The sequence below is a fragment of the Phalangium opilio genome, unplaced genomic scaffold (assembly GCF_054372755.1).
Source record: "Phalangium opilio isolate 3A_F unplaced genomic scaffold, DU_Popi_V2 ptg007730c_1, whole genome shotgun sequence".
NCBI lineage: Eukaryota > Metazoa > Arthropoda > Arachnida > Opiliones > Phalangiidae > Phalangium > Phalangium opilio.
The window spans coordinates 187,501-212,421 of record NW_028324266.1 but is presented as its reverse complement, the minus strand read 5'-3'; the positions used below and the strand labels follow the sequence as shown (position 1 = coordinate 212,421).

General features: G+C 38.6%; 39 non-coding genes and 59 pseudogenes across 39 annotated transcripts; all 98 read left to right on the top strand.

Moving 5' to 3' along the window:
• The first annotated feature begins 96 nt into the window (after positions 1-96).
• On the top strand, positions 97-215 carry LOC149581576 (5S ribosomal RNA; annotated as a pseudogene).
• A 137-nt stretch (positions 216-352) lies between these two features.
• Positions 353-470, top strand: LOC149581575 (5S ribosomal RNA; annotated as a pseudogene).
• A 137-nt stretch (positions 471-607) lies between these two features.
• On the top strand, positions 608-726 carry LOC149581574 (5S ribosomal RNA). The gene has a single exon (XR_016381137.1). It is a non-coding gene; the product is annotated as a 5S ribosomal RNA (ribosomal RNA).
• A 136-nt stretch (positions 727-862) lies between these two features.
• LOC149581573 (5S ribosomal RNA) lies at positions 863-981 on the top strand. Its single transcript, XR_016380878.1, has one exon. It is a non-coding gene; the product is annotated as a 5S ribosomal RNA (ribosomal RNA).
• A 137-nt stretch (positions 982-1,118) lies between these two features.
• On the top strand, positions 1,119-1,237 carry LOC149581572 (5S ribosomal RNA; annotated as a pseudogene).
• Positions 1,238-1,372: 135 nt separating this feature from the next.
• On the top strand, positions 1,373-1,491 carry LOC149581571 (5S ribosomal RNA; annotated as a pseudogene).
• A 137-nt stretch (positions 1,492-1,628) lies between these two features.
• On the top strand, positions 1,629-1,747 carry LOC149581570 (5S ribosomal RNA; annotated as a pseudogene).
• Positions 1,748-1,884: 137 nt separating this feature from the next.
• LOC149581569 (5S ribosomal RNA) lies at positions 1,885-2,003 on the top strand. Its single transcript, XR_016380877.1, has one exon. It is a non-coding gene; the product is annotated as a 5S ribosomal RNA (ribosomal RNA).
• Positions 2,004-2,140: 137 nt separating this feature from the next.
• LOC149581568 (5S ribosomal RNA) lies at positions 2,141-2,259 on the top strand (annotated as a pseudogene).
• A 137-nt stretch (positions 2,260-2,396) lies between these two features.
• LOC149581567 (5S ribosomal RNA) lies at positions 2,397-2,515 on the top strand. Its single transcript, XR_016380876.1, has one exon. It is a non-coding gene; the product is annotated as a 5S ribosomal RNA (ribosomal RNA).
• A 137-nt stretch (positions 2,516-2,652) lies between these two features.
• On the top strand, positions 2,653-2,771 carry LOC149581566 (5S ribosomal RNA; annotated as a pseudogene).
• A 136-nt stretch (positions 2,772-2,907) lies between these two features.
• On the top strand, positions 2,908-3,025 carry LOC149581565 (5S ribosomal RNA; annotated as a pseudogene).
• Positions 3,026-3,162: 137 nt separating this feature from the next.
• LOC149581564 (5S ribosomal RNA) lies at positions 3,163-3,281 on the top strand. Its single transcript, XR_016380875.1, has one exon. It is a non-coding gene; the product is annotated as a 5S ribosomal RNA (ribosomal RNA).
• Positions 3,282-3,418: 137 nt separating this feature from the next.
• On the top strand, positions 3,419-3,537 carry LOC149581563 (5S ribosomal RNA). Its single transcript, XR_016380773.1, has one exon. It is a non-coding gene; the product is annotated as a 5S ribosomal RNA (ribosomal RNA).
• Positions 3,538-3,674: 137 nt separating this feature from the next.
• Positions 3,675-3,793, top strand: LOC149581562 (5S ribosomal RNA). Its single transcript, XR_016380874.1, has one exon. It is a non-coding gene; the product is annotated as a 5S ribosomal RNA (ribosomal RNA).
• Positions 3,794-3,930: 137 nt separating this feature from the next.
• LOC149581561 (5S ribosomal RNA) lies at positions 3,931-4,049 on the top strand (annotated as a pseudogene).
• Positions 4,050-4,186: 137 nt separating this feature from the next.
• LOC149581560 (5S ribosomal RNA) lies at positions 4,187-4,305 on the top strand. The gene has a single exon (XR_016380940.1). It is a non-coding gene; the product is annotated as a 5S ribosomal RNA (ribosomal RNA).
• A 137-nt stretch (positions 4,306-4,442) lies between these two features.
• Positions 4,443-4,561, top strand: LOC149581559 (5S ribosomal RNA; annotated as a pseudogene).
• Positions 4,562-4,698: 137 nt separating this feature from the next.
• Positions 4,699-4,816, top strand: LOC149581558 (5S ribosomal RNA; annotated as a pseudogene).
• A 137-nt stretch (positions 4,817-4,953) lies between these two features.
• On the top strand, positions 4,954-5,072 carry LOC149581557 (5S ribosomal RNA). The gene has a single exon (XR_016380872.1). It is a non-coding gene; the product is annotated as a 5S ribosomal RNA (ribosomal RNA).
• Positions 5,073-5,209: 137 nt separating this feature from the next.
• On the top strand, positions 5,210-5,328 carry LOC149581556 (5S ribosomal RNA). The gene has a single exon (XR_016380871.1). It is a non-coding gene; the product is annotated as a 5S ribosomal RNA (ribosomal RNA).
• A 137-nt stretch (positions 5,329-5,465) lies between these two features.
• On the top strand, positions 5,466-5,584 carry LOC149581555 (5S ribosomal RNA; annotated as a pseudogene).
• A 135-nt stretch (positions 5,585-5,719) lies between these two features.
• LOC149581554 (5S ribosomal RNA) lies at positions 5,720-5,838 on the top strand (annotated as a pseudogene).
• Positions 5,839-5,975: 137 nt separating this feature from the next.
• LOC149581553 (5S ribosomal RNA) lies at positions 5,976-6,094 on the top strand. Its single transcript, XR_016380897.1, has one exon. It is a non-coding gene; the product is annotated as a 5S ribosomal RNA (ribosomal RNA).
• Positions 6,095-6,216: 122 nt separating this feature from the next.
• On the top strand, positions 6,217-6,335 carry LOC149581552 (5S ribosomal RNA; annotated as a pseudogene).
• Positions 6,336-6,472: 137 nt separating this feature from the next.
• On the top strand, positions 6,473-6,591 carry LOC149581551 (5S ribosomal RNA; annotated as a pseudogene).
• Positions 6,592-6,728: 137 nt separating this feature from the next.
• Positions 6,729-6,847, top strand: LOC149581550 (5S ribosomal RNA; annotated as a pseudogene).
• A 137-nt stretch (positions 6,848-6,984) lies between these two features.
• LOC149581549 (5S ribosomal RNA) lies at positions 6,985-7,102 on the top strand (annotated as a pseudogene).
• Positions 7,103-7,239: 137 nt separating this feature from the next.
• On the top strand, positions 7,240-7,358 carry LOC149581548 (5S ribosomal RNA). Its single transcript, XR_016380870.1, has one exon. It is a non-coding gene; the product is annotated as a 5S ribosomal RNA (ribosomal RNA).
• Positions 7,359-7,495: 137 nt separating this feature from the next.
• LOC149581547 (5S ribosomal RNA) lies at positions 7,496-7,614 on the top strand. The gene has a single exon (XR_016380869.1). It is a non-coding gene; the product is annotated as a 5S ribosomal RNA (ribosomal RNA).
• Positions 7,615-7,751: 137 nt separating this feature from the next.
• On the top strand, positions 7,752-7,870 carry LOC149581546 (5S ribosomal RNA). Its single transcript, XR_016381073.1, has one exon. It is a non-coding gene; the product is annotated as a 5S ribosomal RNA (ribosomal RNA).
• A 136-nt stretch (positions 7,871-8,006) lies between these two features.
• LOC149581545 (5S ribosomal RNA) lies at positions 8,007-8,125 on the top strand. The gene has a single exon (XR_016380868.1). It is a non-coding gene; the product is annotated as a 5S ribosomal RNA (ribosomal RNA).
• A 137-nt stretch (positions 8,126-8,262) lies between these two features.
• LOC149581544 (5S ribosomal RNA) lies at positions 8,263-8,381 on the top strand (annotated as a pseudogene).
• Positions 8,382-8,516: 135 nt separating this feature from the next.
• LOC149581543 (5S ribosomal RNA) lies at positions 8,517-8,635 on the top strand (annotated as a pseudogene).
• A 137-nt stretch (positions 8,636-8,772) lies between these two features.
• Positions 8,773-8,891, top strand: LOC149581542 (5S ribosomal RNA). The gene has a single exon (XR_016380896.1). It is a non-coding gene; the product is annotated as a 5S ribosomal RNA (ribosomal RNA).
• A 122-nt stretch (positions 8,892-9,013) lies between these two features.
• LOC149581541 (5S ribosomal RNA) lies at positions 9,014-9,132 on the top strand (annotated as a pseudogene).
• A 136-nt stretch (positions 9,133-9,268) lies between these two features.
• Positions 9,269-9,387, top strand: LOC149581540 (5S ribosomal RNA; annotated as a pseudogene).
• Positions 9,388-9,524: 137 nt separating this feature from the next.
• LOC149581539 (5S ribosomal RNA) lies at positions 9,525-9,643 on the top strand. The gene has a single exon (XR_016380939.1). It is a non-coding gene; the product is annotated as a 5S ribosomal RNA (ribosomal RNA).
• Positions 9,644-9,780: 137 nt separating this feature from the next.
• LOC149581538 (5S ribosomal RNA) lies at positions 9,781-9,899 on the top strand. The gene has a single exon (XR_016380866.1). It is a non-coding gene; the product is annotated as a 5S ribosomal RNA (ribosomal RNA).
• A 137-nt stretch (positions 9,900-10,036) lies between these two features.
• On the top strand, positions 10,037-10,155 carry LOC149581537 (5S ribosomal RNA; annotated as a pseudogene).
• Positions 10,156-10,290: 135 nt separating this feature from the next.
• LOC149581536 (5S ribosomal RNA) lies at positions 10,291-10,409 on the top strand (annotated as a pseudogene).
• A 137-nt stretch (positions 10,410-10,546) lies between these two features.
• LOC149581535 (5S ribosomal RNA) lies at positions 10,547-10,665 on the top strand. Its single transcript, XR_016380895.1, has one exon. It is a non-coding gene; the product is annotated as a 5S ribosomal RNA (ribosomal RNA).
• Positions 10,666-10,787: 122 nt separating this feature from the next.
• On the top strand, positions 10,788-10,906 carry LOC149581534 (5S ribosomal RNA; annotated as a pseudogene).
• A 136-nt stretch (positions 10,907-11,042) lies between these two features.
• Positions 11,043-11,161, top strand: LOC149581533 (5S ribosomal RNA). The gene has a single exon (XR_016380865.1). It is a non-coding gene; the product is annotated as a 5S ribosomal RNA (ribosomal RNA).
• Positions 11,162-11,298: 137 nt separating this feature from the next.
• LOC149581532 (5S ribosomal RNA) lies at positions 11,299-11,417 on the top strand. Its single transcript, XR_016380864.1, has one exon. It is a non-coding gene; the product is annotated as a 5S ribosomal RNA (ribosomal RNA).
• Positions 11,418-11,554: 137 nt separating this feature from the next.
• LOC149581531 (5S ribosomal RNA) lies at positions 11,555-11,673 on the top strand (annotated as a pseudogene).
• A 135-nt stretch (positions 11,674-11,808) lies between these two features.
• Positions 11,809-11,927, top strand: LOC149581530 (5S ribosomal RNA; annotated as a pseudogene).
• A 137-nt stretch (positions 11,928-12,064) lies between these two features.
• Positions 12,065-12,183, top strand: LOC149581529 (5S ribosomal RNA). Its single transcript, XR_016380800.1, has one exon. It is a non-coding gene; the product is annotated as a 5S ribosomal RNA (ribosomal RNA).
• A 137-nt stretch (positions 12,184-12,320) lies between these two features.
• Positions 12,321-12,439, top strand: LOC149581528 (5S ribosomal RNA). The gene has a single exon (XR_016380863.1). It is a non-coding gene; the product is annotated as a 5S ribosomal RNA (ribosomal RNA).
• A 122-nt stretch (positions 12,440-12,561) lies between these two features.
• On the top strand, positions 12,562-12,680 carry LOC149581527 (5S ribosomal RNA; annotated as a pseudogene).
• Positions 12,681-12,817: 137 nt separating this feature from the next.
• Positions 12,818-12,936, top strand: LOC149581526 (5S ribosomal RNA; annotated as a pseudogene).
• Positions 12,937-13,073: 137 nt separating this feature from the next.
• Positions 13,074-13,191, top strand: LOC149581525 (5S ribosomal RNA; annotated as a pseudogene).
• A 137-nt stretch (positions 13,192-13,328) lies between these two features.
• LOC149581524 (5S ribosomal RNA) lies at positions 13,329-13,447 on the top strand. The gene has a single exon (XR_016380862.1). It is a non-coding gene; the product is annotated as a 5S ribosomal RNA (ribosomal RNA).
• Positions 13,448-13,584: 137 nt separating this feature from the next.
• LOC149581523 (5S ribosomal RNA) lies at positions 13,585-13,703 on the top strand. Its single transcript, XR_016380861.1, has one exon. It is a non-coding gene; the product is annotated as a 5S ribosomal RNA (ribosomal RNA).
• Positions 13,704-13,840: 137 nt separating this feature from the next.
• On the top strand, positions 13,841-13,959 carry LOC149581522 (5S ribosomal RNA; annotated as a pseudogene).
• Positions 13,960-14,096: 137 nt separating this feature from the next.
• LOC149581521 (5S ribosomal RNA) lies at positions 14,097-14,215 on the top strand (annotated as a pseudogene).
• Positions 14,216-14,350: 135 nt separating this feature from the next.
• LOC149581520 (5S ribosomal RNA) lies at positions 14,351-14,469 on the top strand (annotated as a pseudogene).
• A 137-nt stretch (positions 14,470-14,606) lies between these two features.
• Positions 14,607-14,724, top strand: LOC149581519 (5S ribosomal RNA; annotated as a pseudogene).
• Positions 14,725-14,861: 137 nt separating this feature from the next.
• On the top strand, positions 14,862-14,980 carry LOC149581518 (5S ribosomal RNA). Its single transcript, XR_016380860.1, has one exon. It is a non-coding gene; the product is annotated as a 5S ribosomal RNA (ribosomal RNA).
• A 137-nt stretch (positions 14,981-15,117) lies between these two features.
• Positions 15,118-15,236, top strand: LOC149581517 (5S ribosomal RNA). The gene has a single exon (XR_016380859.1). It is a non-coding gene; the product is annotated as a 5S ribosomal RNA (ribosomal RNA).
• Positions 15,237-15,373: 137 nt separating this feature from the next.
• Positions 15,374-15,492, top strand: LOC149581516 (5S ribosomal RNA; annotated as a pseudogene).
• A 137-nt stretch (positions 15,493-15,629) lies between these two features.
• Positions 15,630-15,748, top strand: LOC149581515 (5S ribosomal RNA; annotated as a pseudogene).
• A 137-nt stretch (positions 15,749-15,885) lies between these two features.
• LOC149581514 (5S ribosomal RNA) lies at positions 15,886-16,004 on the top strand. Its single transcript, XR_016380772.1, has one exon. It is a non-coding gene; the product is annotated as a 5S ribosomal RNA (ribosomal RNA).
• A 135-nt stretch (positions 16,005-16,139) lies between these two features.
• LOC149581513 (5S ribosomal RNA) lies at positions 16,140-16,258 on the top strand (annotated as a pseudogene).
• Positions 16,259-16,395: 137 nt separating this feature from the next.
• LOC149581512 (5S ribosomal RNA) lies at positions 16,396-16,514 on the top strand. The gene has a single exon (XR_016380894.1). It is a non-coding gene; the product is annotated as a 5S ribosomal RNA (ribosomal RNA).
• Positions 16,515-16,636: 122 nt separating this feature from the next.
• Positions 16,637-16,755, top strand: LOC149581511 (5S ribosomal RNA; annotated as a pseudogene).
• Positions 16,756-16,891: 136 nt separating this feature from the next.
• Positions 16,892-17,010, top strand: LOC149581510 (5S ribosomal RNA; annotated as a pseudogene).
• Positions 17,011-17,147: 137 nt separating this feature from the next.
• LOC149581509 (5S ribosomal RNA) lies at positions 17,148-17,266 on the top strand. Its single transcript, XR_016380858.1, has one exon. It is a non-coding gene; the product is annotated as a 5S ribosomal RNA (ribosomal RNA).
• Positions 17,267-17,403: 137 nt separating this feature from the next.
• Positions 17,404-17,522, top strand: LOC149581508 (5S ribosomal RNA). Its single transcript, XR_016380857.1, has one exon. It is a non-coding gene; the product is annotated as a 5S ribosomal RNA (ribosomal RNA).
• Positions 17,523-17,659: 137 nt separating this feature from the next.
• LOC149581507 (5S ribosomal RNA) lies at positions 17,660-17,778 on the top strand (annotated as a pseudogene).
• Positions 17,779-17,913: 135 nt separating this feature from the next.
• LOC149581506 (5S ribosomal RNA) lies at positions 17,914-18,032 on the top strand (annotated as a pseudogene).
• A 137-nt stretch (positions 18,033-18,169) lies between these two features.
• Positions 18,170-18,288, top strand: LOC149581505 (5S ribosomal RNA). Its single transcript, XR_016380893.1, has one exon. It is a non-coding gene; the product is annotated as a 5S ribosomal RNA (ribosomal RNA).
• A 122-nt stretch (positions 18,289-18,410) lies between these two features.
• LOC149581504 (5S ribosomal RNA) lies at positions 18,411-18,529 on the top strand (annotated as a pseudogene).
• Positions 18,530-18,665: 136 nt separating this feature from the next.
• On the top strand, positions 18,666-18,784 carry LOC149581503 (5S ribosomal RNA; annotated as a pseudogene).
• A 137-nt stretch (positions 18,785-18,921) lies between these two features.
• LOC149581502 (5S ribosomal RNA) lies at positions 18,922-19,037 on the top strand (annotated as a pseudogene).
• A 137-nt stretch (positions 19,038-19,174) lies between these two features.
• On the top strand, positions 19,175-19,293 carry LOC149581501 (5S ribosomal RNA; annotated as a pseudogene).
• A 137-nt stretch (positions 19,294-19,430) lies between these two features.
• Positions 19,431-19,548, top strand: LOC149581500 (5S ribosomal RNA; annotated as a pseudogene).
• A 137-nt stretch (positions 19,549-19,685) lies between these two features.
• LOC149581499 (5S ribosomal RNA) lies at positions 19,686-19,804 on the top strand. The gene has a single exon (XR_016380771.1). It is a non-coding gene; the product is annotated as a 5S ribosomal RNA (ribosomal RNA).
• A 134-nt stretch (positions 19,805-19,938) lies between these two features.
• Positions 19,939-20,057, top strand: LOC149581498 (5S ribosomal RNA; annotated as a pseudogene).
• A 137-nt stretch (positions 20,058-20,194) lies between these two features.
• On the top strand, positions 20,195-20,312 carry LOC149581497 (5S ribosomal RNA; annotated as a pseudogene).
• Positions 20,313-20,449: 137 nt separating this feature from the next.
• On the top strand, positions 20,450-20,568 carry LOC149581496 (5S ribosomal RNA). The gene has a single exon (XR_016380770.1). It is a non-coding gene; the product is annotated as a 5S ribosomal RNA (ribosomal RNA).
• Positions 20,569-20,705: 137 nt separating this feature from the next.
• On the top strand, positions 20,706-20,824 carry LOC149581495 (5S ribosomal RNA; annotated as a pseudogene).
• Positions 20,825-20,961: 137 nt separating this feature from the next.
• Positions 20,962-21,080, top strand: LOC149581494 (5S ribosomal RNA; annotated as a pseudogene).
• Positions 21,081-21,217: 137 nt separating this feature from the next.
• Positions 21,218-21,335, top strand: LOC149581493 (5S ribosomal RNA; annotated as a pseudogene).
• Positions 21,336-21,471: 136 nt separating this feature from the next.
• Positions 21,472-21,590, top strand: LOC149581492 (5S ribosomal RNA). Its single transcript, XR_016380855.1, has one exon. It is a non-coding gene; the product is annotated as a 5S ribosomal RNA (ribosomal RNA).
• Positions 21,591-21,727: 137 nt separating this feature from the next.
• LOC149581491 (5S ribosomal RNA) lies at positions 21,728-21,846 on the top strand (annotated as a pseudogene).
• A 135-nt stretch (positions 21,847-21,981) lies between these two features.
• On the top strand, positions 21,982-22,100 carry LOC149581490 (5S ribosomal RNA; annotated as a pseudogene).
• A 137-nt stretch (positions 22,101-22,237) lies between these two features.
• Positions 22,238-22,356, top strand: LOC149581489 (5S ribosomal RNA). The gene has a single exon (XR_016380892.1). It is a non-coding gene; the product is annotated as a 5S ribosomal RNA (ribosomal RNA).
• Positions 22,357-22,478: 122 nt separating this feature from the next.
• Positions 22,479-22,596, top strand: LOC149581488 (5S ribosomal RNA; annotated as a pseudogene).
• Positions 22,597-22,733: 137 nt separating this feature from the next.
• On the top strand, positions 22,734-22,852 carry LOC149581487 (5S ribosomal RNA). The gene has a single exon (XR_016380769.1). It is a non-coding gene; the product is annotated as a 5S ribosomal RNA (ribosomal RNA).
• Positions 22,853-22,989: 137 nt separating this feature from the next.
• LOC149581486 (5S ribosomal RNA) lies at positions 22,990-23,108 on the top strand (annotated as a pseudogene).
• A 137-nt stretch (positions 23,109-23,245) lies between these two features.
• On the top strand, positions 23,246-23,364 carry LOC149581485 (5S ribosomal RNA; annotated as a pseudogene).
• Positions 23,365-23,501: 137 nt separating this feature from the next.
• On the top strand, positions 23,502-23,619 carry LOC149581484 (5S ribosomal RNA; annotated as a pseudogene).
• A 137-nt stretch (positions 23,620-23,756) lies between these two features.
• LOC149581483 (5S ribosomal RNA) lies at positions 23,757-23,875 on the top strand. Its single transcript, XR_016380854.1, has one exon. It is a non-coding gene; the product is annotated as a 5S ribosomal RNA (ribosomal RNA).
• A 137-nt stretch (positions 23,876-24,012) lies between these two features.
• Positions 24,013-24,131, top strand: LOC149581482 (5S ribosomal RNA). The gene has a single exon (XR_016380975.1). It is a non-coding gene; the product is annotated as a 5S ribosomal RNA (ribosomal RNA).
• Positions 24,132-24,268: 137 nt separating this feature from the next.
• On the top strand, positions 24,269-24,387 carry LOC149581481 (5S ribosomal RNA; annotated as a pseudogene).
• Positions 24,388-24,522: 135 nt separating this feature from the next.
• Positions 24,523-24,641, top strand: LOC149581480 (5S ribosomal RNA; annotated as a pseudogene).
• Positions 24,642-24,778: 137 nt separating this feature from the next.
• LOC149581479 (5S ribosomal RNA) lies at positions 24,779-24,897 on the top strand (annotated as a pseudogene).
• Positions 24,898-24,921: the final 24 nt, after the last annotated feature.

Here is a 24,921-nt window from a genome sequence, read left to right as displayed (position 1 = left end):
AAAAAGCAAACATATTTTATTTTTGTTATTGTTTTAAAAAGATGAAGGTTAATTTGTCTCACTTAATTTACATTCGAATTATTATCTAGCACTCTCGGCAACGACCATATCACGCTGAAATCACCGGTTCTCGTCCGATCACCGAAGTTAAGCAGCGTCGAGCGCAGTCAGTACTTGGGAGGGAGACCACTTAGGAACACTGCGTGCCGTTGGCTTTTTCACTTTTTTTTCCTCTTTTAAATTCCTATAGATATGAAAAAAGCAAACATATTTTCTTTTTGTTATTGTTTTATAAAGATGAAGGTCAATTTGTCTCACTTAATTTAAATTCGAATTATTATCTAGCACTCTCGGCAACGGCCATATCACGCTGAAAACACCGGTTCTCGTCGGATCACCGAAGTTCAGCAGCGTCGAGCGCAGTCAGTACTTGGGAGGGAGACCACTTAGGACACTGCGTGCCGTTGGCTTTTTCACTTTTTTTTCCTCTTATAAATTCCAATAGATATGAAAAAAGCAAACATATTTTCTTTTTGTTATTGTTTTAAAAAGATGATGGTTAATTTGTCTCACTTAATTTAAATTCGAATTATTATCTTGCACTCTCGGCAACGGCCATATCACGCTGAAAACACCGGTTCTCGTCCGATCACCGAAGTTAAGCAGCGTCGAGCGCAGTCAGTACTTGGGAGGGAGACCACTTAGGAACACTGCGTGCTGTTTGCTTTTTCACTTTTTTTTCCTCTTTAAATTCCAATAGATATGAAAAAAGCAAACATATTTTATTTTTGTTATTGTTTTAAAAAGATGATGGTTAATTTGTCTCACTTAATTTAAATTCGAATTATTATCTTGCACTCTCGGCAACGGCCATATCACGCTGAAAACACCGGTTCTCGTCCGATCACCGAAGTTAAGCAGCGTCGAGCGCAGTCAGTACTTGGGAGGGAGACCACTTAGGAACACTGCGTGCTGTTGGCTTTTTCACTTTTTTTTCCTCTTTTAAATTCCAATAGATATGAAAAAAGCAAACATATTTTATTTTTGTTATTGTTTTAAAAAGATGATGGTTAATTTGTCTCACTTAATTTAAATTCGAATTATTATCTAGCACTCTCGGCAACGACCATATCACGCTGAAATCACCGGTTCTCCTCCGATCACCGAAGTTAAGCAGCGTCGAGCGCAGTCAGTACTTGGGAGGGAGACCACTTAGGAACACTGCGTGCCGTTGGCTTTTTCACTTTTTTTTCCTCTTTTAAATTCCTATAGATATGAAAAAAGCAAACATATTTTCTTTGTTATTGTTTTAAAAAGATGAAGGTCAATTTGTCTCACTTAATTTAAATTCGAATTATTATCTAGCACTCTCGGCAACGGCCATATCACGCTGAAAACACCGGTTCTCGTCCGATCACCGAAGTTAAGCAGCATCGAGTGCAGTCAGTACTTGGGAGGGAGGCCACTAAGGAACACTGCGTGCCGTTGGCTTTTTCACTTTTTTTTCCTCTTTTAAATTCCAATAGATATGAAAAAAGCAAACATATTTTCTTTTTGTTATTGTTTTAAAAAGATGAAGGTTAATTTGTCTCACTTAATTTACATTCGAATTATTATCTAGCACTCTCGGCAACGACCATATCACGCTGAAATCACCGGTTCTCGTCCGATCACCGAAGTTAAGCAGCGTCGAGCGCAGTCAGTACTTGGGAGGGAGACCACTTAGGAACACTGCGTGCCGTTGGCTTTTTCACTTTTTTTTCCTCTTTTAAATTCCAATAGATATGAAAAAAGCAAACATATTTTCTTTTTGTTATTGTTTTAAAAAGATGATGGTTAATTTGTCTCACTTAATTTAAATTCGAATTATTATCTTGCACTCTCGGCAACGGCCATATCACGCTGAAAACACCGGTTCTCGTCCGATCACCGAAGTTAAGCAGCGTCGAGCGCAGTCAGTACTTGGGAGGGAGACCACTTAGGAACACTGCGTGCTGTTGGCTTTTTCACTTTTTTTTCCTCTTTTAAATTCCAATAGATATGAAAAAAGCAAACATATTTTATTTTTGTTATTGTTTTAAAAAGATGAAGGTTAATTTGTCTCACTTAATTTACATTCGAATTATTATCTAGCACTCTCGGCAACGACCATATCACGCTGAAATCATCGGTTCTCGTCCGATCACCGAAGTTAAGCAGCGTCGAGCGCAGTCAGTACTTGGGAGGGAGACCACTTAGGAACACTGCGTGCCGTTGGCTTTTTCACTTTTTTTTCCTCTTTTAAATTCCTATAGATATGAAAAAAGCAAACATATTTTCTTTTTGTTATTGTTTTAAAAAGATGAAGGTCAATTTGTCTCACTTAATTTAAATTCGAATTATTATCTAGCACTCTCGGCAACGGCCATATCACGCTGAAAACACCGGTTCTCGTCCGATCACCGAAGTTAAGCAGCGTCGAGCGCAGTCAGTACTTGGGAGGGAGACCACTTAGGAACACTGCGTGCTGTTGGCTTTTTCACTTTTTTTTCCTCTTTTAAATTCCAATAGATATGAAAAAAGCAAACATATTTTATTTTTGTTATTGTTTTAAAAAGATGAAGGTTAATTTGTCTCACTTAATTTACATTCGAATTATTATCTAGCACTCTCGGCAACGACCATATCACGCTGAAATCACCGGTTCTCGTCCGATCACCGAAGTTAAGCAGCGTCGAGCGCAGTCAGTACTTGGGAGGGAGACCACTTAGGAACACTGCGTGCCGTTGGCTTTTTCACTTTTTTTCCTCTTTTAAATTCCTATAGATATGAAAAAAGCAAACATATTTTCTTTTTGTTATTGTTTTAAAAAGATGAAGGTCAATTTGTCTCACTTAATTTAAATTCGAATTATTATCTAGCACTCTCGGCAACGGCCATATCACGCTGAAAACACCGGTTCTCGTCGGATCACCGAAGTTCAGCAGCGTCGAGCGCAGTCAGTACTTGGGAGGGAGACCACTTAGGACACTGCGTGCCGTTGGCTTTTTCACTTTTTTTTCCTCTTATAAATTCCAATAGATATGAAAAAAGCAAACATATTTTCTTTTTGTTATTGTTTTAAAAAGATGATGGTTAATTTGTCTCACTTAATTTAAATTCGAATTATTATCTTGCACTCTCGGCAACGGCCATATCACGCTGAAAACACCGGTTCTCGTCCGATCACCGAAGTTAAGCAGCGTCGAGCGCAGTCAGTACTTGGGAGGGAGACCACTTAGGAACACTGCGTGCTGTTGGCTTTTTCACTTTTTTTTCCTCTTTTAAATTCCAATAGATATGAAAAAAGCAAACATATTTTCTTTTTGTTATTGTTTTAAAAAGATGATGGTTAATTTGTCTCACTTAATTTAAATTCGAATTATTATCTTGCACTCTCGGCAACGGCCATATCACGCTGAAAACACCGGTTCTCGTCCGATCACCGAAGTTAAGCAGCGTCGAGCGCAGTCAGTACTTGGGAGGGAGACCACTTAGGAACACTGCGTGCCGTTGGCTTTTTCACTTTTTTTTCCTCTTTTAAATTCCAATAGATATGAAAAAAGCAAACATATTTTCTTTTTGTTATTGTTTTAAAAAGATGATGGTTAATTTGTCTCACTTAATTTAAATTCGAATTATTATCTTGCACTCTCGGCAACGGCCATATCACGCTGAAAACACCGGTTCTCGTCCGATCACCGAAGTTAAGCAGCGTCGAGCGCAGTCAGTACTTGGGAGGGAGACCACTTAGGAACACTGCGTGCTGTTGGCTTTTTCACTTTTTTTTCCTCTTTTAAATTCCAATAGATATGAAAAAAGCAAACATATTTTATTTTTGTTATTGTTTTAAAAAGATGAAGGTTAATTTGTCTCACTTAATTTACATTCGAATTATTATCTAGCACTCTCGGCAACGACCATATCACGCTGAAATCACCGGTTCTCGTCCGATCACCGAAGTTAAGCAGCGTCGAGCGCAGTCAGTACTTGGGAGGGAGACCACTTAGGAACACTGCGTGCCGTTGGCTTTTTCACTTTTTTTTCCTCTTTTAAATTCCTATAGATATGAAAAAAGCAAACATATTTTCTTTTTGTTATTGTTTTAAAAAGATGAAGGTCAATTTGTCTCACTTAATTTAAATTCGAATTATTATCTAGCACTCTCGGCAACGGCCATATCACGCTGAAAACACCGGTTCTCGTCCGATCACCGAAGTTAAGCAGCGTCGAGCGCAGTCAGTACTTGGGAGGGAAACCACTTAGGAACACTGCGTGCTGTTGGCTTTTTCACTTTTTTTTCCTCTTTTAAATTCCAATAGATATGAAAAAAGCAAACATATTTTATTTTTGTTATTGTTTTAAAAAGATGAAGGTTAATTTGTCTCACTTAATTTACATTCGAATTATTATCTAGCACTCTCGGCAACGACCATATCACGCTGAAATCACCGGTTCTCGTCCGATCACCGAAGTTAAGCAGCGTCGAGCGCAGTCAGTACTTGGGAGGGAGACCACTTAGGAACACTGCGTGCCGTTGGCTTTTTCACTTTTTTTTCCTCTTTTAAATTCCTATAGATATGAAAAAAGCAAACATATTTTCTTTTTGTTATTGTTTTAAAAAGATGAAGGTCAATTTGTCTCACTTAATTTAAATTCGAATTATTATCTAGCACTCTCGGCAACGGCCATATCACGCTGAAAACACCGGTTCTCGTCGGATCACCGAAGTTCAGCAGCGTCGAGCGCAGTCAGTACTTGGGAGGGAGACCACTTAGGACACTGCGTGCCGTTGGCTTTTTCACTTTTTTTTCCTCTTATAAATTCCAATAGATATGAAAAAAGCAAACATATTTTCTTTTTGTTATTGTTTTAAAAAGATGATGGTTAATTTGACTCACTTAATTTAAATTCGAATTATTATCTTGCACTCTCGGCAACGGCCATATCACGCTGAAAACACCGGTTCTCGTCCGATCACCGAAGTTAAGCAGCGTCGAGCGCAGTCAGTACTTGGGAGGGAGACCACTTAGGAACACTGCGTGCTGTTGGCTTTTTCACTTTTTTTTCCTCTTTTAAATTCCAATAGATATGAAAAAAGCAAACATATTTTATTTTTGTTATTGTTTTAAAAAGATGATGGTTAATTTGTCTCACTTAATTTAAATTCGAATTATTATCTTGCACTCTCGGCAACGGCCATATCACGCTGAAAACACCGGTTCTCGTCCGATCACCGAAGTTAAGCAGCGTCGAGCGCAGTCAGTACTTGGGAGGGAGACCACTTAGGAACACTGCGTGCTGTTGGCTTTTTCACTTTTTTTTCCTCTTTTAAATTCCAATAGATATGAAAAAAGCAAACATATTTTATTTTTGTTATTGTTTTAAAAAGATGATGGTTAATTTGTCTCACTTAATTTAAATTCGAATTATTATCTAGCACTCTCGGCAACGACCATATCACGCTGAAATCACCGGTTCTCCTCCGATCACCGAAGTTAAGCAGCGTCGAGCGCAGTCAGTACTTGGGAGGGAGACCACTTAGGAACACTGCGTGCCGTTGGCTTTTTCACTTTTTTTTCCTCTTTTAAATTCCTATAGATATGAAAAAAGCAAACATATTTTCTTTGTTATTGTTTTAAAAAGATGAAGGTCAATTTGTCTCACTTAATTTAAATTCGAATTATTATCTAGCACTCTCGGCAACGGCCATATCACGCTGAAAACACCGGTTCTCGTCCGATCACCGAAGTTAAGCAGCATCGAGTGCAGTCAGTACTTGGGAGGGAGGCCACTAAGGAACACTGCGTGCCGTTGGCTTTTTCACTTTTTTTTCCTCTTTTAAATTCCAATAGATATGAAAAAAGCAAACATATTTTCTTTTTGTTATTGTTTTAAAAAGATGATGGTTAATTTGTCTCACTTAATTTAAATTCGAATTATTATCTTGCACTCTCGGCAACGGCTATATCACGCTGAAAACACCGGTTCTCGTCCGATCACCGAAGTTAAGCAGCGTCGAGCGCAGTCAGTACTTGGGAGGGAGACCACTTAGGAACACTGCGTGCCGTTGGCTTTTTCACTTTTTTTTCCTCTTTTAAATTCCATGAGATATGAAAAAAGCAAACAAATCTTCTTTTTCTTATTGATTTATAAAGATGAAGGTTAATTAAATTCGAATTATTAAATAGCACTCTCGGCAACAGCCATGTCACGCTGAAAACACCGGTTCTCGTCCGATCACCGAAGTTTAGCAGCGTCGAGCGCAGTCAGTACTTGGGAGGGAGACCACTAAGGAACACTGCGTGCCGTTGGCTTTTTCACTTTTTTTTCCTCTTTTAAATTCCTATAGATATGAAAAAAGCAAACATATTTTCTTTTTGTTATTGTTTCAAAAAGATGAAGGTCAATTTGTCTCACTTAATTTAAATTCGAATTATTATCTAGCACTCTCGGCAACGGCCATATAACGCTGAAAACACCGGTTCTCGTCCGATCACCGAAGTTAAGCAGCGTCGAGCGCAGTCAGTACTTGGGAGGGAGACCACTTAGGAACACTGCGTGCTGTTGGCTTTTTCACTTTTTTTTCCTCTTTTAAATTCCTATAGATATGAAAAAAGCAAACATATTTTCTTTTTGTTATTGTTTCAAAAAGATGAAGGTCAATTTGTCTCACTTAATTTAAATTCGAATTATTATCTAGCACTCTCGGCAACGGCCATATAACGCTGAAAACACCGGTTCTCGTCCGATCACCGAAGTTAAGCAGCGTCGAGCGCAGTCAGTACTTGGGAGGGAGACCACTTAGGAACACTGCGTGCTGTTGGCTTTTTCACTTTTTTTTCCTCTTTTAAATTCCAATAGATATGAAAAAAGCAAACATATTTTATTTTTGTTATTGTTTTAAAAAGATGATGGTTAATTTGTCTCACTTAATTTAAATTCGAATTATTATCTAGCACTCTCGGCAACGGCCATATCACGCTGAAAACACCGGTTCTCGTCGGATCACCGAAGTTCAGCAGCGTCGAGCGCAGTCAGTACTTGGGAGGGAGACCACTTAGGACACTGCGTGCCGTTGGCTTTTTCACTTTTTTTTCCTCTTATAAATTCCAATAGATATGAAAAAAGCAAACATATTTTCTTTTTGATATTGTTTTAAAAAGATGATGGTTAATTTGTCTCACTTAATTTAAATTCGAATTATTATCTTGCACTCTCGGCAACGGCCATATCACGCTGAAAACACCGGTTCTCGTCCGATCACCGAAGTTAAGCAGCGTCGAGCGCAGTCAGTACTTGGGAGGGAGACCACTTAGGAACACTGCGTGCTGTTGGCTTTTTCACTTTTTTTTCCTCTTTTAAATTCCAATAGATATGAAAAAAGCAAACATATTTTATTTTTGTTATTGTTTTAAAAAGATGATGGTTAATTTGTCTCACTTAATTTAAATTCGAATTACTATCTTGCACTCTCGGCAACGGCCATATCACGCTGAAAACACCGGTTCTCGTCCGATCACCGAAGTTAAGCAGCGTCGAGCGCAGTCAGTACTTGGGAGGGAGACCACTTAGGAACACTGCGTGCTGTTGGCTTTTTCACTTTTTTTTCCTCTTTTAAATTCCAATAGATATGAAAAAAGCAAACATATTTTATTTTTGTTATTGTTTTAAAAAGATGATGGTTAATTTGTCTCACTTAATTTAAATTCGAATTACTATCTTGCACTCTCGGCAACGGCCATATCACGCTGAAAACACCGGTTCTCGTCCGATCACCGAAGTTAAGCAGCGTCGAGCGCAGTCAGTACTTGGGAGGGAGACCACTTAGGAACACTGCGTGCTGTTGGATTTTCACTTTTTTTTCCTCTTTTAAATTCCAATAGATATGAAAAAAGCAAACATATTTTATTTTTGTTATTGTTTTAAAAAGATGATGGTTAATTTGTCTCACTTAATTTAAATTCGAATTACTATCTTGCACTCTCGGCAACGGCCATATCACGCTGAAAACACCGGTTCTCGTCCGATCACCGAAGTTAAGCAGCGTCGAGCGCAGTCAGTACTTGGGAGGGAGACCACTTAGGAACACTGCGTGCTGTTGGCTTTTTCACTTTTTTTTCCTCTTTTAAATTCCAATAGATATGAAAAAAGCAAACATATTTTATTTTTGTTATTGTTTTAAAAAGATGATGGTTAATTTGTCTCACTTAATTTAAATTCGAATTATTATCTAGCACTCTCGGCAACGACCATATCACGCTGAAATCACCGGTTCTCGTCCGATCACCGAAGTTAAGCAGCGTCGAGCGCAGTCAGTACTTGGGAGGGAGACCACTTAGGAACACTGCGTGCCGTTGGCTTTTTCACTTTTTTTTCCTCTTTTAAATTCCTATAGATATGAAAAAAGCAAACATATTTTCTTTGTTATTGTTTTAAAAAGATGAAGGTCAGTTTGTCTCACTTAATTTAAATTCGAATTATTATCTAGCACTCTCGGCAACGGCCATATCACGCTGAAAACACCGGTTCTCGTCCGATCACCGAAGTTAAGCAGCATCGAGCGCAGTCAGTACTTGGGAGGGAGACCACTAAGGAACACTGCGTGCCGTTGGCTTTTTCACTTTTTTTTCCTCTTTTAAATTCCAATAGATATGAAAAAAGCAAACATATTTTCTTTTTGTTATTGTTTTAAAAAGATGATGGTTAATTTGTCTCACTTAATTTAAATTCGAATTATTATCTTGCACTCTCGGCAACGGCTATATCACGCTGAAAACACCGGTTCTCGTCCGATCACCGAAGTTAAGCAGCGTCGAGCGCAGTCAGTACTTGGGAGGGAGACCACTTAGGAACACTGCGTGCCGTTGGCTTTTTCACTTTTTTTTCCTCTTTTAAATTCCATCAGATATGAAAAAAGCAAACAAATCTTCTCTTTCTTATTGATTTATAAAGATGAAGGTTAATTAAATTCGAATTATTAAATAGCACTCTCGGCAACAGCCATGTCACGCTGAAAACACCGGTTCTCGTCCGATCACCGAAGTTTAGCAGCGTCGAGCGCAGTCAGTACTTGGGAGGGAGACCACTAAGGAACACTGCGTGCCGTTGGCTTTTTCACTTTTTTTCCTCTTTTAAATTCCTATAGATATGAAAAAAGCAAACATATTTTCTTTTTGTTATTGTTTCAAAAAGATGAAGGTCAATTTGTCTCACTTAATTTAAATTCGAATTATTATCTAGCACTCTCGGCAACGGCCATATAACGCTGAAAACACCGGTTCTCGTCCGATCACCGAAGTTAAGCAGCGTCGAGCGCAGTCAGTACTTGGGAGGGAGACCACTTAGGAACACTGCGTGCCGTTGGCTTTTTCACTTTTTTTTCCTCTTTTAAATTCCAATAGATATGAAAAAAGCAAACATATTTTCTTTTTGTTATTGTTTTAAAAAGATGATGGTTAATTTGTCTCACTTAATTTAAATTCGAATTATTATCTTGCACTCTCGGCAACGGCCATATCACGCTGAAAACACCGGTTCTCGTCCGATCACCGAAGTTAAGCAGCGTCGAGCGCAGTCAGTACTTGGTAGGGAGACCACTTAGGAACACTGCGTGCTGTTGGCTTTTTCACTTTTTTTTCCTCTTTTAAATTCCAATAGATATGAAAAAAGCAAACATATTTTATTTTTGTTATTGTTTTAAAAAGATGATGGTTAATTTGTCTCACTTAATTTAAATTCGAATTATTATCTTGCACTCTCGGCAACGGCCATATCACGCTGAAAACACCGGTTCTCGTCCGATCACCGAAGTTAAGCAGCGTCGAGCGCAGTCAGTACTTGGGAGGGAGACCACTTAGGAACACTGCGTGCTGTTGGCTTTTTCACTTTTTTTTCCTCTTTTAAATTCCAATAGATATGAAAAAAGCAAACATATTTTATTTTTGTTATTGTTTTAAAAAGATGATGGTTAATTTGTCTCACTTAATTTAAATTCGAATTATTATCTAGCACTCTCGGCAACGACCATATCACGCTGAAATCACCGGTTCTCGTCCGATCACCGAAGTTAAGCAGCGTCGAGCGCAGTCAGTACTTGGGAGGGAGACCACTTAGGAACACTGCGTGCCGTTGGCTTTTTCACTTTTTTTTCCTCTTTTAAATTCCTATAGATATGAAAAAAGCAAACATATTTTCTTTGTTATTGTTTTAAAAAGATGAAGGTCAATTTGTCTCACTTAATTTAAATTCGAATTATTATCTAGCACTCTCGGCAACGGCCATATCACGCTGAAAACACCGGTTCTCGTCCGATCACCGAAGTTAAGCAGCATCGAGCGCAGTCAGTACTTGGGAGGGAGACCACTAAGGAACACTGCGTGCCGTTGGCTTTTTCACTTTTTTTTCCTCTTTTAAATTCCAATAGATATGAAAAAAGCAAACATATTTTCTTTTTGTTATTGTTTTAAAAAGATGATGGTTAATTTGTCTCACTTAATTTAAATTCGAATTATTATCTTGCACTCTCGGCAACGGCTATATCACGCTGAAAACACCGGTTCTCGTCCGATCACCGAAGTTAAGCAGCGTCGAGCGCAGTCAGTACTTGGGAGGGAGACCACTTAGGAACACTGCGTGCCGTTGGCTTTTTCACTTTTTTTTCCTCTTTTAAATTCCATGAGATATGAAAAAAGCAAACAAATCTTCTCTTTCTTATTGATTTATAAAGATGAAGGTTAATTAAATTCGAATTATTAAATAGCACTCTCGGCAACAGCCATGTCACGCTGAAAACACCGGTTCTCGTCCGATCACCGAAGTTTAGCAGCGTCGAGCGCAGTCAGTACTTGGGAGGGAGACCACTAAGGAACACTGCGTGCCGTTGGCTTTTTCACTTTTTTTCCTCTTTTAAATTCCTATAGATATGAAAAAAGCAAACATATTTTCTTTTTGTTATTGTTTTAAAAAGATGATGGTTAATTTGTCTCACTTAATTTAAATTCGAATTATTATCTTGCACTCTCGGCAACGGCCATATCACGCTGAAAACACCGGTTCTCGTCCGATCACCGAAGTTAAGCAGCGTCGAGCGCAGTCAGTACTTGGGAGGGAGACCACTTAGGAACACTGCGTGCTGTTGGCTTTTTCACTTTTTTTTCCTCTTTTAAATTCCAATAGATATGAAAAAAGCAAACATATTTTATTTTTGTTATTGTTTTAAAAAGATGATGGTTAATTTGTCTCACTTAATTTAAATTCGAATTATTATCTTGCACTCTCGGCAACGGCCATATCACGCTGAAAACACCGGTTCTCGTCCGATCACCGAAGTTAAGCAGCGTCGAGCGCAGTCAGTACTTGGGAGGGAGACCACTTAGGAACACTGCGTGCTGTTGGCTTTTTCACTTTTTTTTCCTCTTTTAAATTCCAATAGATATGAAAAAAGCAAACATATTTTATTTTTGTTATTGTTTTAAAAAGATGATGGTTAATTTGTCTCACTTAATTTAAATTCGAATTATTATCTAGCACTCTCGGCAACGACCATATCACGCTGAAATCACCGGTTCTCCTCCGATCACCGAAGTTAAGCAGCGTCGAGCGCAGTCAGTACTTGGGAGGGAGACCACTTAGGAACACTGCGTGCCGTTGGCTTTTTCACTTTTTTTTCCTCTTTTAAATTCCTATAGATATGAAAAAAGCAAACATATTTTCTTTGTTATTGTTTTAAAAAGATGAAGGTCAATTTGTCTCACTTAATTTAAATTCGAATTATTATCTAGCACTCTCGGCAACGGCCATATCACGCTGAAAACACCGGTTCTCGTCCGATCACCGAAGTTAAGCAGCATCGAGTGCAGTCAGTACTTGGGAGGGAGGCCACTAAGGAACACTGCGTGCCGTTGGCTTTTTCACTTTTTTTTCCTCTTTTAAATTCCAATAGATATGAAAAAAGCAAACATATTTTCTTTTTGTTATTGTTTTAAAAAGATGATGGTTAATTTGTCTCACTTAATTTAAATTCGAATTATTATCTTGCACTCTCGGCAACGGCTATATCACGCTGAAAACACCGGTTCTCGTCCGATCACCGAAGTTAAGCAGCGTCGAGCGCAGTTAGTACTTGGGAGGGAGACCACTTAGGAACACTGCGTGCCGTTGGCTTTTTCACTTTTTTTTCCTCTTATAAATTCCAATAGATATGAAAAAAGCAAACATATTTTCTTTTTGATATTGTTTTAAAAAGATGATGGTTAATTTGTCTCACTTAATTTAAATTCGAATTATTATCTTGCACTCTCGGCAACGGCCATATCACGCTGAAAACACCGGTTCTCGTCCGATCACCGAAGTTAAGCAGCGTCGAGCGCAGTCAGTACTTGGGAGGGAGACCACTTAGGAACACTGCGTGCTGTTGGCTTTCTCACTTTTTTTTCCTCTTTTAAATTCCATGAGATATGAAAAAAGCAAACAAATCTTCTTTTTCTTATTGATTTATAAAGATGAAGGTTAATTAAATTCGAATTATTAAATAGCACTCTCGGCAACAGCCATGTCACGCTGAAAACACCGGTTCTCGTCCGATCACCGAAGTTTAGCAGCGTCGAGCGCAGTCAGTACTTGGGAGGGAGACCACTAAGGAACACTGCGTGCCGTTGGCTTTTTCACTTTTTTTTCCTCTTTTAAATTCCTATAGATATGAAAAAAGCAAACATATTTTCTTTTTGTTATTGTTTCAAAAAGATGAAGGTCAATTTGTCTCACTTAATTTAAATTCGAATTATTATCTAGCACTCTCGGCAACGGCCATATAACGCTGAAAACACCGGTTCTCGTCCGATCACCGAAGTTAAGCAGCGTCGAGCGCAGTCAGTACTTGGGAGGGAGACCACTTAGGAACACTGCGTGCTGTTGGCTTTTTCACTTTTTTTTCCTCTTTTAAATTCCAATAGATATGAAAAAAGCAAACATATTTTATTTTTGTTATTGTTTTAAAAAGATGATGGTTAATTTGTCTCACTTAATTTAAATTCGAATTATTATCTAGCACTCTCGGCAACGGCCATATCACGCTGAAAACACCGGTTCTCGTCGGATCACCGAAGTTCAGCAGCGTCGAGCGCAGTCAGTACTTGGGAGGGAGACCACTTAGGACACTGCGTGCCGTTGGCTTTTTCACTTTTTTTTCCTCTTATAAATTCCAATAGATATGAAAAAAGCAAACATATTTTCTTTTTGATATTGTTTTAAAAAGATGATGGTTAATTTGTCTCACTTAATTTAAATTCGAATTATTATCTTGCACTCTCGGCAACGGCCATATCACGCTGAAAACACCGGTTCTCGTCCGATCACCGAAGTTAAGCAGCGTCGAGCGCAGTCAGTACTTGGGAGGGAGACCACTTAGGAACACTGCGTGCTGTTGGCTTTTTCACTTTTTTTTCCTCTTTTAAATTCCAATAGATATGAAAAAAGCAAACATATTTTATTTTTGTTATTGTTTTAAAAAGATGATGGTTAATTTGTCTCACTTAATTTAAATTCGAATTACTATCTTGCACTCTCGGCAACGGCCATATCACGCTGAAAACACCGGTTCTCGTCCGATCACCGAAGTTAAGCAGCGTCGAGCGCAGTCAGTACTTGGGAGGGAGACCACTTAGGAACACTGCGTGCTGTTGGCTTTTTCACTTTTTTTTCCTCTTTTAAATTCCAATAGATATGAAAAAAGCAAACATATTTTATTTTTGTTATTGTTTTAAAAAGATGATGGTTAATTTGTCTCACTTAATTTAAATTCGAATTACTATCTTGCACTCTCGGCAACGGCCATATCACGCTGAAAACACCGGTTCTCGTCCGATCACCGAAGTTAAGCAGCGTCGAGCGCAGTCAGTACTTGGGAGGGAGACCACTTAGGAACACTGCATGCTGTTGGCTTTTTCACTTTTTTTTCCTCTTTTAAATTCCAATAGATATGAAAAAAGCAAACATATTTTATTTTTGTTATTGTTTTAAAAAGATGATGGTTAATTTGTCTCACTTAATTTAAATTCGAATTATTATCTAGCACTCTCGGCAACGACCATATCACGCTGAAATCACCGGTTCTCGTCCGATCACCGAAGTTAAGCAGCGTCGAGCGCAGTCAGTACTTGGGAGGGAGACCACTTAGGAACACTGCGTGCCGTTGGCTTTTTCACTTTTTTTTCCTCTTTTAAATTCCTATAGATATGAAAAAAGCAAACATATTTTCTTTGTTATTGTTTTAAAAAGATGAAGGTCAATTTGTCTCACTTAATTTAAATTCGAATTATTATCTAGCACTCTCGGCAACGGCCATATCACGCTGAAAACACCGGTTCTCGTCCGATCACCGAAGTTAAGCAGCATCGAGCGCAGTCAGTACTTGGGAGGGAGACCACTAAGGAACACTGCGTGCCGTTGGCTTTTTCACTTTTTTTTCCTCTTTTAAATTCCAATAGATATGAAAAAAGCAAACATATTTTCTTTTTGTTATTGTTTTAAAAAGATGATGGTTAATTTGTCTCACTTAATTTAAATTCGAATTATTATCTAGCACTCTCGGCAACGGCCATATCACGCTGAAAACACCGGTTCTCGTCGGATCACCGAAGTTCAGCAGCGTCGAGCGCAGTCAGTACTTGGGAGGGAGACCACTTAGGACACTGCGTGCCGTTGGCTTTTTCACTTTTTTTTCCTCTTATAAATTCCAATAGATATGAAAAAAGCAAACATATTTTCTTTTTGATATTGTTTTAAAAAGATGATGGTTAATTTGTCTCACTTAATTTAAATTCGAATTATTATCTTGCACTCTCGGCAACGGCCATATCACGCTGAAAACACCGGTTCTCGTCCGATCACCGAAGTTAAGCAGCGTCGAGCGCAGTCAGTACTTGGGAGGGAGACCACTTAGGAACACTGCGTGCTGTTGGCTTTTTCACTTTTTTTTCCTCTTTTAAATTCCAATAGATATGAAAAAAGCAAACATATTTTATTTTTGTTATTGTTTTAAAAAGATGATGGTTAATTTGTCTCACTTAATTTAAATTCGAATTACTATCTTGCACTCTCGGCAACGGCCATATCACGCTGAAAACACCGGTTCTCGTCCGATCACCGAAGTTAAGCAGCGTCGAGCGCAGTCAGTACTTGGGAGGGAGACCACTTAGGAACACTGCGTGCTGTTGGCTTTTTCACTTTTTTTTCCTCTTTTAAATTCCAATAGATATGAAAAAAGCAAACATATTTTATTTTTGTTATTGTTTTAAAAAGATGATGGTTAATTTGTCTCACTTAATTTAAATTCGAATTACTATCTTGCACTCTCGGCAACGGCCATATCACGCTGAAAACACCGGTTCTCGTCCGATCACCGAAGTTAAGCAGCGTCGAGCGCAGTCAGTACTTGGGAGGGAGACCACTTAGGAACACTGCATGCTGTTGGCTTTTTCACTTTTTTTTCCTCTTTTAAATTCCAATAGATATGAAAAAAGCAAACATATTTTATTTTTGTTATTGTTTTAAAAAGATGATGGTTAATTTGTCTCACTTAATTTAAATTCGAATTATTATCTAGCACTCTCGGCAACGACCATATCACGCTGAAATCACCGGTTCTCGTCCGATCACCGAAGTTAAGCAGCGTCGAGCGCAGTCAGTACTTGGGAGGGAGACCACTAAGGAACACTGCGTGCCGTTGGCTTTTTCACTTTTTTTTCCTCTTTTAAATTCCAATAGATATGAAAAAAGCCAACATATTTTCTTTTTGTTATTGTTTTAAAAAGATGAAGGTAAATTTGTCTCACTTAATTTAAATTCGAATTATTAAATAGCACTCTCGGCAACGGCCATATCACGCTGAAAACACCGGTTCTCGTCCGATCACCGAAGTTAAGCAGCGTCGAGCGCAGTCAGTACTTGGGAGGGAGACCACTTAGGAACACTGCGTGCCGTTGGCTTTTTCACTTTTTTTTCCTCTTTTAAATTCCTATAGATATGAAAAAAGCAAACATATTTTCTTTGTTATTGTTTTAAAAAGATGAAGGTCAATTTGTCTCACTTAATTTAAATTCGAATTATTATCTAGCACTCTCGGCAACGGCCATATCACGCTGAAAACACCGGTTCTCGTCCGATCACCGAAGTTAAGCAGCATCGAGCGCAGTCAGTACTTGGGAGGGAGACCACTAAGGAACACTGCGTGCCGTTGGCTTTTTCACTTTTTTTTCCTCTTTTAAATTCCAATAGATATGAAAAAAGCAAACATATTTTCTTTTTGTTATTGTTTTAAAAAGATGATGGTTAATTTGTCTCACTTAATTTAAATTCGAATTATTATCTTGCACTCTCGGCAACGGCTATATCACGCTGAAAACACCGGTTCTCGTCCGATCACCGAAGTTAAGCAGCGTCGAGCGCAGTCAGTACTTGGGAGGGAGACCACTTAGGAACACTGCGTGCCGTTGGCTTTTTCACTTTTTTTTCCTCTTTTAAATTCCATCAGATATGAAAAAAGCAAACAAATCTTCTCTTTCTTATTGATTTATAAAGATGAAGGTTAATTAAATTCGAATTATTAAATAGCACTCTCGGCAACAGCCATGTCACGCTGAAAACACCGGTTCTCGTCCGATCACCGAAGTTTAGCAGCGTCGAGCGCAGTCAGTACTTGGGAGGGAGACCACTAAGGAACACTGCGTGCCGTTGGCTTTTTCACTTTTTTTCCTCTTTTAAATTCCTATAGATATGAAAAAAGCAAACATATTTTCTTTTTGTTATTGTTTCAAAAAGATGAAGGTCAATTTGTCTCACTTAATTTAAATTCGAATTATTATCTAGCACTCTCGGCAACGGCCATATAACGCTGAAAACACCGGTTCTCGTCCGATCACCGAAGTTAAGCAGCGTCGAGCGCAGTCAGTACTTGGGAGGGAGACCACTTAGGAACACTGCGTGCCGTTGGCTTTTTCACTTTATTTTCCTCTTTTAAATTCCAATAGATATGAAAAAAGCAAACATATTTTCTTTTTGTTATTGTTTTAAAAAGATGATGGTTAATTTGTCTCACTTAATTTAAATTCGAATTATTATCTTGCACTCTCGGCAACGGCCATATCACGCTGAAAACACCGGTTCTCGTCCGATCACCGAAGTTAAGCAGCGTCGAGCGCAGTCAGTACTTGGGAGGGAGACCACTTAGGAACACTGCGTGCTGTTGGCTTTTTCACTTTTTTTTCCTCTTTTAAATTCCAATAGATATGAAAAAAGCAAACATATTTTATTTTTGTTATTGTTTTAAAAAGATGATGGTTAATTTGTCTCACTTAATTTAAATTCGAATTATTATCTTGCACTCTCGGCAACGGCCATATCACGCTGAAAACACCGGTTCTCGTCCGATCACCGAAGTTAAGCAGCGTCGAGCGCAGTCAGTACTTGGGAGGGAGACCACTTAGGAACACTGCGTGCTGTTGGCTTTTTCACTTTTTTTTCCTCTTTTAAATTCCAATAGATATGAAAAAAGCAAACATAATTTATTTTTGTTATTGTTTTAAAAAGATGATGGTTAATTTGTCTCACTTAATTTAAATTCGAATTATTATCTAGCACTCTCGGCAACGACCATATCACGCTGAAATCACCGGTTCTCGTCCGATCACCGAAGTTAAGCAGCGTCGAGCGCAGTCAGTACTTGGGAGGGAGACCACTTAGGAACACTGCGTGCCGTTGGCTTTTTCACTTTTTTTTCCTCTTTTAAATTCCTATAGATATGAAAAAAGCAAACATATTTTCTTTGTTATTGTTTTAAAAAGATGAAGGTCAATTTGTCTCACTTAATTTAAATTCGAATTATTATCTAGCACTCTCGGCAACGGCCATATCACGCTGAAAACACCGGTTCTCGTCCGATCACCGAAGTTAAGCAGCATCGAGCGCAGTCAGTACTTGGGAGGGAGACCACTAAGGAACACTGCGTGCCGTTGGCTTTTTCACTTTTTTTTCCTCTTTTAAATTCCAATAGATATGAAAAAAGCAAACATATTTTCTTTTTGTTATTGTTTTAAAAAGATGATGGTTAATTTGTCTCACTTAATTTAAATTCGAATTATTATCTTGCACTCTCGGCAACGGCTATATCACGCTGAAAACACCGGTTCTCGTCCGATCACCGAAGTTAAGCAGCGTCGAGCGCAGTCAGTACTTGGGAGGGAGACCACTTAGGAACACTGCGTGCCGTTGGCTTTTTCACTTTTTTTTCCTCTTTTAAATTCCATGAGATATGAAAAAAGCAAACAAATCTTCTCTTTCTTATTGATTTATAAAGATGAAGGTTAATTAAATTCGAATTATTAAATAGCACTCTCGGCAACAGCCATGTCACGCTGAAAACACCGGTTCTCGTCCGATCACCGAAGTTTAGCAGCGTCGAGCGCAGTCAGTACTTGGGAGGGAGACCACTAAGGAACACTGCGTGCCGTTGGCTTTTTCACTTTTTTTCCTCTTTTAAATTCCTATAGATATGAAAAAAGCAAACATATTTTCTTTTTGTTATTGTTTCAAAAAGATGAAGGTCAATTTGTCTCACTTAATTTAAATTCGAATTATTATCTAGCACTCTCGGCAACGGCCATATAACGCTGAAAACACCGGTTCTCGTCCGATCACCGAAGTTAAGCAGTGTCGAGCGCAGTCAGTACTTGGGAGGGAGACCACTTAGGAACACTGCGTGCCGTTGGCTTTTTCACTTTTTTTTCCTCTTTTAAATTCCAATAGATATGAAAAAAGCAAACATATTTTCTTTTTGTTATTGTTTTAAAAAGATGATGGTTAATTTGTCTCACTTAATTTAAATTCGAATTATTATCTTGCACTCTCGGCAACGGCCATATCACGCTGAAAACACCGGTTTTCCGATCACCGAAGTTAAGCAGCGTCGAGCGCAGTCAGTACTTGGGAGGGAGACCACTTAGGAACACTGCGTGCTGTTGGCTTTTTCACTTTTTTTTCCTCTTTTAAATTCCAATAGATATGAAAAAAGCAAACATATTTTATTTTTGTTATTGTTTTAAAAAGATGATAGTTAATTTGTCTCACTTAATTTAAATTCGAATTATTATCTAGCACTCTCGGCAACGGCCATATCACGCTGAAAACACCGGTTCTCGTCCGATCACCGAAGTTAAGAAGCGTCGAACGCAGTCAGTACTTGGGAGGGAGACCACTTAGGAACACTGCGTGCCGTTGGCTTTTTCACTTTTTTTTCCTCTTTTAAGTTCCAATAGATATGAAAAAAGCAAACATATTTTCTTTTTGTTATTGTTTTAAAAAGATGAAGGTCAATTTGTCTCACTTAATTTAAATTCGAATTATTATCTAGCACTCTCGGCAACGGCCATATCACGCTGAAAACACCGGTTCTCGTCGGATCACCGAAGTTCAGCAGCGTCGAGCGCAGTCAGTACTTGGGAGGGAGACCACTTAGGACACTGCGTGCCGTTGGCTTTTTCACTTTTTTTTCCTCTTATAAATTCCAATAGATATGAAAAAAGCAAACATATTTTCTTTTTGTTATTGTTTTAAAAAGATGATGGTTAATTTGTCTCACTTAATTTAAATTCGAATTATTATCTAGCACTCTCGGCAACGGCCATATCACGCTGAAAACACCGGTTCTCGTCCGATCACCGAAGTTAAGCAGCGTCGAGCGCAGTCAGTACTTGGGAGGGAGACCACTTAGGAACACTGCGTGCCGTTGGCTTTTTCACTTTTTTTTCCTCTTTTAAGTTCCAATAGATATGAAAAAAGCAAACATATTTTCTTTTTGTTATTGTTTTAAAAAGATGGTTAATTTGTCTCACTTAATTTACATTCGAATTATTATCTAGCACTCTCGGCAACGACCATATCACGCTGAAATCACCGGTTCTCGTCCGATCACCGAAGTTAAGCAGCGTCGAGCGCAGTCAGTACTTGGGAGGGAGACCACTTAGGAACACTGCGTGCCGTTGGCTTTTTCACTTTTTTTTCCTCTTTTAAATTCCTATAGATATGAAAAAAGCAAACATATTTTCTTTTTGTTATTGTTTTAAAAAGATGAAGGTCAATTTGTCTCACTTAATTTAAATTCGAATTATTATCTAGCACTCTCGGCAACGGCCATATCACGCTGAAAACACCGGTTCTCGTCGGATCACCGAAGTTCAGCAGCGTCGAGCGCAGTCAGTACTTGGGAGGGAGACCACTTAGGACACTGCGTGCCGTTGGCTTTTTCACTTTTTTTTCCTCTTATAAATTCCAATAGATATGAAACAAGCAAACATATTTTCTTTTTGTTATTGTTTTAAAAAGATGATGGTTAATTTGTCTCACTTAATTTAAATTCGAATTATTATCTTGCACTCTCGGCAACGGCCATATCACGCTGAAAACACCGGTTCTCGTCCGATCACCGAAGTTAAGCAGCGTCGAGCGCAGTCAGTACTTGGGAGGGAGACCACTTAGGAACACTGCGTGCCGTTGGCTTTTTCACTTTTTTTTCCTCTTTTAAATTCCAATAGATATGAAAAAAGCAAACATATTTTCTTTTTGTTATTGTTTTAAAAAGATGATGGTTAATTTGTCTCACTTAATTTAAATTCGAATTATTATCTAGCACTCTCGGCAACGGCCATATCACGCTGAAAACACCGGTTCTCGTCCGATCACCGAAGTTAAGAAGCGTCGAACGCAGTCAGTACTTGGGAGGGAGACCACTTAGGAACACTGCGTGCCGCGCGCTTTTTCACTTTTTTTTCCTCTTTTAAGTTCCAATAGATATGAAAAAAGCAAACATATTTTCTTTTTGTTATTGTTTTAAAAAGATGAAGGTTAATTTGTCTCACTTAATTTACATTCGAATTATTATCTAGCACTCTCGGCAACGACCATATCACGCTGAAATCACCGGTTTTCGTCCGATCACCGAAGTTAAGCAGCGTCGAGCGCAGTCTGTACTTGGGAGGGAGACCACTTAGGAACACTGCGTGCCGTTGGCTTTTTCACTTTTTTTTCCTCTTTTAAATTCCTATAGATATGAAAAAAGCAAACATATTTTCTTTTTGTTATTGTTTTAAAAAGATGAAGGTCAATTTGTCTCACTTAATTTAAATTCGAATTATTATCTAGCACTCTCGGCAACGGCCATATCACGCTGAAAACACCGGTTCTCGTCGGATCACCGAAGTTCAGCAGCGTCGAGCGCAGTCAGTACTTGGGAGGGAGACCACTTAGGACACTGCGTGCCGTTGGCTTTTTCACTTTTTTTCCTCTTATAAATTCCAATAGATATGAAAAAAGCAAACATATTTTCTTTTTGTTATTGTTTTAAAAAGATGATGGTTAATTTGTCTCACTTAATTTAAATTCGAATTATTATCTTGCACTCTCGGCAACGGCCATATCACGCTGAAAACACCGGTTCTCGTCCGATCACCGAAGTTAAGCAGCGTCGAGCGCAGTCAGTACTTGGGAGGGAGACCACTTAGGAACACTGCGTGCTGTTGGCTTTTTCACTTTTTTTTCCTCTTTTAAATTCCAATAGATATGAAAAAAGCAAACATATTTTATTTTTGTTATTGTTTTAAAAAGATGATGGTTAATTTGTCTCACTTAATTTAAATTCGAATTATTATCTAGCACTCTCGGCAACGACCATATCCCGCTGAAATCACCGGTTCTCGTCCGATCACCGAAGTTAAGCAGCGTCGAGCGCAGTCAGTACTTGGGAGGGAGACCACTTAGGAACACTGCGTGCCGTTGGGTTTTTCACTTTTTTTTCCTCTTTTAAATTCCTATAGATATGAAAAAAGCAAACATATTTTCTTTGTTATTGTTTTAAAAAGATGAAGGTCAATTTGTCTCACTTAATTTAAATTCGAATTATTATTTAGCACTCTCGGCAACGGCCATATCACGCTGAAAACACCGGTTCTCGTCCGATCACCGAAGTTAAGCAGCATCGAGCGCAGTCAGTACTTGGGAGGGAGACCACTAAGGAACACTGCGTGCCGTTGGCTTTTTCACTTTTTTTTCCTCTTTTAAATTCCAATAGATATGAAAAAAGCAAACATATTTTCTTTTTGTTATTGTTTTAAAAAGATGATGGTTAATTTGTCTCACTTAATTTAAATTCGAATTATTATCTTGCACTCTCGGCAACGGCTATATCACGCTGAAAACACCGGTTCTCGTCCGATCACCGAAGTTAAGCAGCGTCGAGCGCAGTCAGTACTTGGGAGGGAGACCACTTAGGAACACTGCGTGCCGTTGGCTTTTTCACTTTTTTTTCCTCTTTTAAATTCCATGAGATATGAAAAAAGCAAACAAATCTTCTTTTTCTTATTGATTTATAAAGATGAAGGTTAATTAAATTCGAATTATTAAATAGCACTCTCGGCAACAGCCATGTCACGCTGAAAACACCGGTTCTCGTCCGATCACCGAAGTTTAGCAGCGTCGAGCGCAGTCAGTACTTGGGAGGGAGACCACTTAGGACACTGCGTGCCGTTGGCTTTTTCACTTTTTTTTCCTCTTATAAATTCCAATAGATATGAAACAAGCAAACATATTTTCTTTTTGTTATTGTTTTAAAAAGATGATGGTTAATTTGTCTCACTTAATTTAAATTCGAATTATTATCTTGCACTCTCGGCAACGGCCATATCACGCTGAAAACACCGGTTCTCGTCCGATCACCGAAGTTAAGCAGCGTCGAGCGCAGTCAGTACTTGGGAGGGAGACCACTTAGGAACACTGCGTGCCGTTGGCTTTTTCACTTTTTTTTCCTCTTTTAAATTCCAATAGATATGAAAAAAGCAAACATATTTTCTTTTTGTTATTGTTTTAAAAAGATGATGGTTAATTTGTCTCACTTAATTTAAATTCGAATTATTATCTAGCACTCTCGGCAACGGCCATATCACGCTGAAAACACCGGTTCTCGTCCGATCACCGAAGTTAAGAAGCGTCGAACGCAGTCAGTACTTGGGAGGGAGACCACTTAGGAACACTGCGTGCCGTTGGCTTTTTCACTTTTTTTTCCTCTTTTAAGTTCCAATAGATATGAAAAAAGCAAACATATTTTCTTTTTGTTATTGTTTTAAAAAGATGAAGGTTAATTTGTCTCACTTAATTTACATTCGAATTATTATCTAGCACTCTCGGCAACGACCATATCACGCTGAAATCACCGGTTCTCGTCCGATCACCGAAGTTAAGCAGCGTCGAGCGCAGTCAGTACTTGGGAGGGAGACCACTTAGGAACACTGCGTGCCGTTGGCTTTTTCACTTTTTTTTCCTCTTTTAAATTCCTATAGATATGAAAAAAGCAAACATATTTTCTTTTTGTTATTGTTTTAAAAAGATGAAGGTCAATTTGTCTCACTTAATTTAAATTCGAATTATTATCTAGCACTCTCGGCAACGGCCATATCACGCTGAAAACACCGGTTCTCGTCGGATCACCGAAGTTCAGCAGCGTCGAGCGCAGTCAGTACTTGGGAGGGAGACCACTTAGGACACTGCGTGCCGTTGGCTTTTTCACTTTTTTTTCCTCTTATAAATTCCAATAGATATGAAAAAAGCAAACATATTTTCTTTTTGTTATTGTTTTAAAAAGATGATGGTTAATTTGTCTCACTTAATTTAAATTCGAATTATTATCTTGCGCTCTCGGCAACGGCCATATCACGCTGAAAACACCGGTTCTCGTCCGATCACCGAAGTTAAGCAGCGTCGAGCGCAGTCAGTACTTGGGAGGGAGACCACTTAGGAACACTGCGTGCTGTTGGCTTTTTCACTTTTTTTTCCTCTTTTAAATTCCAATAGATATGAAAAAAGCAAACATATTTTATTTTTGTTATTGTTTTAAAAAGATGATGGTTAATTTGTCTCACTTAATTTAAATTCGAATTATTATCTTGCACTCTCGGCAACGGCCATATCACGCTGAAAACACCGGTTCTCGTCCGATCACCGAAGTAAAGCAGCGTCGAGCGCAGTCAGTACTTGGGAGGGAGACCACTTAGGAACACTGCGTGCTGTTGGCTTTTTCACTTTTTTTTCCTCTTTTAAATTCCAATAGATATGAAAAAAGCAAACATATTTTATTTTTGTTATTGTTTTAAAAAGATGATGGTTAATTTGTCTCACTTAATTTAAATTCGAATTATTATCTAGCACTCTCGGCAACGACCATATCACGCTGAAATCACCGGTTCTCGTCCGATCACCGAAGTTAAGCAGCGTCGAGCGCAGTCAGTACTTGGGAGGGAGACCACTTAGGAACACTGCGTGCCGTTGGGTTTTTCACTTTTTTTTCCTCTTTTAAATTCCTATAGATATGAAAAAAGCAAACATATTTTCTTTGTTATTGTTTTAAAAAGATGAAGGTCAATTTGTCTCACTTAATTTAAATTCGAATTATTATTTAGCACTCTCGGCAACGACCATATCACGCTGAAAACACCAGTTCTCGTCCGATCACCGAAGTTAAGCAGCGTCGAGCGCAGTCAGTACTTGGGAGGGAGACCACTTAGGAACACTGCGAGCTGTTGGCTTTTTCACTTTTTTTTCCTCTTTTAAATTCCAATAGATATGAAAAAAGCAAACATATTTTCTTTTTGTTATTGTTTTAAAAAGATGATGGTTAATTTGTCTCACTTAATTTAAATTCGAATTATTATCTAGCACTCTCGGCAACGACCATATCACGCTGAAATCACCGGTTCTCGTCCGATCACCGAAGTTCAGCAGCGTCGAGCGCAGTCAGTACTTGGGAGGGAGACCACTTAGGAACACTGCGTGCCGTTGGGTTTTTCACTTTTTTTTCCTCTTTTA